Raw genomic sequence first — 6000 nt, forward strand, 5'->3', positions numbered from 1 at the left:
TGAATTAAGGGGTGTGCCCCTTCAAATCAAGAGGTGTCTTCTAAAAGGAATTAAGGGGTTGTTTAGAGTCGATTTCTCATTCACCCAAAATGAATTTTTGATAACTAAATACATGAAATTATTCTTTTCAATGAGAAAAATAAGTTTCCAAGTGGTCTCGCCTTAAATAAATTATGAGACCCACTTACATCGTAGCTTAAATAAACCTTCTCGATCACAAAAATCTGGAAAAAAACTATACATTTTTCCAACAAGGGCAAGGCATAACCCAACCACTACAATCCCAAAATGAGGTCAATTAAAGTCCATTGTAAATCCCATAGGCACTGGCCCCACTAGGGGTGCAACTTGGTTCGGTTCAAACCGAGAACCGAACCAAACCAATAGCTTTGGGGTGGTTTGGTTCGGTTTGGAATAAGTTGTGGTTCGGTTCCGTGTTACGAAAATGGAGAACCGATCAATTTGGTTTGGTTCTCGGATCAAGCTTGTATAGAACTGAACCAAACCGAGAACCGAACCCCTATGCAATAAATACATATATATGTATATTATAATTATAAAGACTTATTTTAAGAGTTAGTACATAGATTAGTGATCTTTTATGGATAAACTAATGACTTTTTATAGATAGATTTGTGATTTATTATATGAAATTTTATGTTTATTTTTTCATTAAAAAATATTATTTATAATTTATAAAATATTTGCAATTCGTGAAACTGAACCGAACCAAACCGACTTTAATTCGGTTTGGGTTGGTATGGTTCCAATGGAATTTGGTTCGGTTCTAGTTCTTATTTAGTTGAACCGACCTATGTCGGTTCGATTCCAATTTGACCTCGAACCGAACCGAACCGAACCAAATTGCACCCCTAGGGCCCAATATGCTTCGTAAAACTCCGGCAAAGTACATAAGCAAAACAAGTGAATCAGCCTAATGAATTTCAACACTACCATGAGAATATAAAATATAACTTAAAAAAACAAACTTGTTTTGATGACTTACTCCAAGGTTGCATTGCAGAAACTTGCCCAAAGATTTGGACTTGACTAAATAAATTATGTTCCTCCCTTTCTCTCTTTTCTTAATAATACATTTCCAACTTCATCACTTTCCCTCTTTTACCCCTTTATTCTCAATTTTTTTTAATAATACCTCTCTAACTTTATTTTTTATTTTTTATTTTTACCTCCCTTAATCTTAAAGAGAGTGTCCGTGTTGTATGCACAAGCGAACTCTAAGATATAATAAATAGGACGGTTGTCCCTCTTCTATGTTTTACTCTTTTAAAAAAAATGAAATTATTTTCAATAAATTTATTTATTAAAATATTTATTTTATTTTAATTCTTAGCATTTTATTACCTCCTATTTGAGTAAAGAGTTTTATTTGTTGAGGGGAGCTAAATGCTGTAGATCCTCATTTGAGTTGAAGCTCATTTTTATTTTATAATAAATAAATAAATAACTTATCTATATAATAGAACACAATTGTAGGACCATGGGTGATACAATCTTGTGTGAAACAAACCTCTCATCATGCTACAATTTTTAGGGATAAACATCACATCGAGTTACTATTTTTGTGAGACCCACTTTATTATTTTTTATAATTTTAGTATATTTTCTCTTTCACGCTATTAACCCATTTTATTGATTTTCATTTTTACCCCCTCAGCTTAACTTTTTTTAATAACACCCCTCTTACCTTTCGTTTTTTATTTTTGTTTTTATCCCATTAACCCCAAAGAGCATGCATGTGTTGTAGGTACGGGCAAACTCTAGTCTATATAATAAAACATGATATAGTTGTTCCTCCCTCTTGTCCAATCTTTTAAAATAAATAGAATTAATTTTTAATAAATTTATTATATTTTAAATTTTTAGTATTCTATTTTCTCTTGTTTGGATTGATTATAAAGAGTTTTATGTGTTAGGGGAGTTAAAAACTATAGCTCCTCAATAGAGTTGAAAGCTTATTTTTAAGGAAGATGCTGGAATGACACAAACGGAGACACAAGGGTGTCAAAAAAGTTTATTTTTACTCGTATCTTGTGGAAATGAGTCTACGATCATGTGTGTGCCACAACAAATTTTTGTTACCGTTGTGTGTCCCTTTGTGTCACCCCAGCACGACTTTATTTTTAATAACCATATCTATATAATAAAACACAATGTTGTCTACCCTTTTGTCTTAATCTTTATCCCCTCCCCCCCTATCTCAAGAATATCTCTCCAATTTTATTAACATTTGTCTGCTACCCCTTTCTAAGAAAAGTTGTGATCTTAGAGTACAATGTCATATTCCTATAACAACATATGGTGTCTACATGACACATTTTAGCTAGAGATAAAACACATCGGGCTATGTGAGATATAGAAAATGGTTTGGTTAGGAGTTTGGTGTGGTTTAAACTCTTACCAAAACGTGTCATGTTGACATCGTTTCTGTTCTATAGGAACGGAACACCTTACTTGATCCTGACTCTTCTAAAAATACCTCCTTCAACTTTATATAGCACCTTCCTCGTCTCCTCTTCTTCAATACTATTCCTCCAACTTCTTTGTTTTTCTATTCTTTGCCCATTTTTCAGTAATACCACTTCAACTTTATCACCTTTCATCTTCTACCACTTAAGGATGATCTTGCCACTCTAGTCCTTAAATTAGCTACCTTCAGTTTCAACTCAGACGAGGAACTACTCCCCCAAGAATAGGCTTTTATGACCTATTAAAAAGAATTCCAGAGGGAAGATTCTTCCCTCAGAGGATTAAACAAAAATAAATAATAATAATAATAATAATGAAATCCCAAAAGTTGACAAATTACGACACATCCATAAATACTCGATGACGTGTGATATTTCTTGAACTCCAGGAAAACTTTCTTCTAAGAGTCGTGATGAATGCATGCATTTTTTTAGTACGCTAATGACATGGCAAAGGAGAAAAAGATATGCGGTTTGTGCCCTAGCCACGTCAGCTGCCTACCATTCGCATGCATCATCATTATTCTTCTTTTAATGGAAGAATGACATAAACAATAACTTGGGATGGGAGAGCTTCAACATTTCAAACACTCCTCCTAAGTCCTAAAGATGATACCAAATCTATTCTAGGCAATAGCTTCAACCATGTATAACTTGTTCATTTCCCAGGCATTAATTAACCCCTCAAAAATTGATTAATGAGTTCAAAAATAAAATACAAAAAAAATTGGGTGCAATTGAAGCATATGGAATGAAGTAGAAAGGGAAAAAAAATTATTTGATGGATGGAATAATTTGAAAGGCACGTGGTGGCATGCATCCTCTCAAACTCAATCACCTATATTTTCAAAACTAGCAACTATAGCGTTTTTGGGGAATTTTACAAACTCCGCAAAGCTTCAATATTAAGAAAAGTGATGAGATGGGTGTATAGGATTTAAAAATAGAACATAATTCTAACGACTTCACTATTAATATGTGCATATTTACAACGACAACAACAAATTAAATTACAGAAAACAAAAAATCAATGTAATTTCCAAGGGAGACATTCAAGTTTAGAGCAAGACTTATCCTCCCATGTACTAATACTCTTGCATTCACCATGACAACAGTACTTGCAGCTCATCCCAAGCGTTGCAAACAACTTTGCGTATCATACAACACCAATATTTCGTGGGCTTTCTTGGAGGAGATCACTCATGAGTGGCCTGGCTTCTATATTTCTTGGATTTTGAGCTAATTGTAAAACGATCATCAAAACGTAGGGCTTCTTCTAGAAGAAAATATATGTGACTGCAACGCGGTTTCGCTTTCGCCTAGGTCTTCTAGAAAAGGAAGCTTCTCTCACATTAATTTATTGGGATGGACCCTCCTCGATTCAACGACTAAAAGAAAAGAAATTTTCCTTTTAACCAACAAATAGTTAAAAATAATAATAATAAGAAAATCAAAGACAGCATATGATTTGGCTGGCTTGTTTAATTTTATTTAATTATCAACTCATTGTGAAAAAACACATTAGCTTGGAATTTGAATTTCAGGTAAAATGCGATCTAGCATTTAAAAAAGCAATATATATATATATATATGGGAAATGTTCAGCACCCTAAGTTTTACCACACACTTTAACAAACGTTTTTTGTCCTACATGGGTTAGAAGTTTTGGAATGAGCTGATTTTTGGTGAGGATGATCTCTATGATTAGAAGATCATCCTCTCCAAAAATCAGCCCATTCCGAAATGTTTAGCCCCATGTTTACACGTTGAAAAATCGTGAACCGTCCATTTTTTGTAAATCAATTTTGATGGGGTTAGAAGTTTTGGAATGAGCTGATTTTTGGTGAGGATGATCTCCTCACCATAGAGATCATCCTCACCAAAAATCAGCTCATTCCGAAACTTCTAACCCATGTAAGACAAAACGCATTTGTTAAAGTGTGTGGTAAAACTAAGGGTGGCGAACGGGACCCTCTATATATATATATATATATATATATATATATATATATATATATATATATATATATATATATATATAATCACATTTTCCTGTTTTTCATGTACAATCAAAGTACCAAACTGACCCCAAAAGATGCCAATATTTACGTTCTAAGAATTATTAAAAAAAATATTGAGAAATATAATTTATTATGGAAATGCTTAATAACATCTTAACCATTTTTAATTAAGTGTCTGGTTAAAGACTTGGATTTTCCTTGCTCTCCAACATAACAGAAGTGCCATAGTCATCATAGCCAATCAAGTCATTATATAAAATGGATGGTTGGGATTGCACACTAATAGAAAATTGAGTTTTTTGTTGTTGTTGTTCTTCTTCTTGTTAAGCAAGGCATACTTACTAACCAAAGAATCAATTTCTGATTCAAATTTTCAACTATCCATTAACATCACTAGTTGTATGTGCATGAGTTTTAATGACCTCATATAATGAGGTAATGAATGTTATGATTGTAATAATCAATTGAGGTCATAACTCAATACAATCATGATCCATTATTATATTTGTATTCTTTTTTTTTTTTTAATCATTGAGTGTGATATATCCCAAAAGTGTGATCAAAACTGTTTATGTGATTAAGATTGGAAGCTTGAAATTGAAGAAAATATGAGTATTATAATGTGGTGGCAAATAGGAATCTTTACAGTTAAAATAAATTTAAAGGCATTAGCAAGTTGTGGTAGTCTAGTGGTGAGTACTGGCTGTTGTCACACGGGTTACTGGGGTTCGATACCCGACAACGGCTATTTTTCGAACTATCATTTTTAAAGTGAATTTGAAGATTTTCAAAACTTCAAATTTATAACCGTTAATTGCTTTTGCACGCTTTGGTGCATGTTCGTCAAATGTACAACTTTTCCAGGCTCAAAAAAAGCATGGCCTCCCTCATTAATAAAACTGATCGCTCATTGTGAGTCATTGGATTTTGGAGACGCCCACCAAGTCAACCCACTGAGTTGACTCAACCCATTGAGTCGACTCAAATTTCCGAGTTAACTCGGTCAAACGAGTTAACTCAGTGTTCGAGTTAACCCATTATCAGAGTTAACTCAACTCACTGAGTCGACTCAATCACCGAGTTAAATCGGTCAAACGAGTCAACTCAGTGTTCGAGGTGACTCAGTAGCCGTGTTGACTCAACCACTGAGTCGACTCAACCACCGAGTTAACTCGGCCAAACGAGTCAACTCGGGTGTCGAGTTGACTCAATCACTGAGTCGACTTGGTGTCCGATCGGGTCGACTCATCCCACCGAGTCGACTATTGGAAAAAAAAAATTGCTTCTCTTCTGATTCCTTCGGGTTTAGATTGAAAAGGGTGAGAGGGAATAGGAAAAAATGAATGAATGATGGGGGGGGGGGGGGGGGGGGGGGGGGTTTGATTCAAATGGAGGTGAGGTGGTAGTGAGTCTTTTATTACGGATTCGATGATTGAAGAGGGGTTTCGAGAGAGCAGTTCAACCACCAATACTTCGACGACGATGTCTGA

The sequence above is a fragment of the Akebia trifoliata genome, chromosome 8, assembly GCF_017979445.1.
Source record: "Akebia trifoliata isolate Shusen 1 chromosome 8, ASM1797944v1, whole genome shotgun sequence".
Lineage (NCBI taxonomy): Eukaryota > Viridiplantae > Streptophyta > Magnoliopsida > Ranunculales > Lardizabalaceae > Akebia > Akebia trifoliata.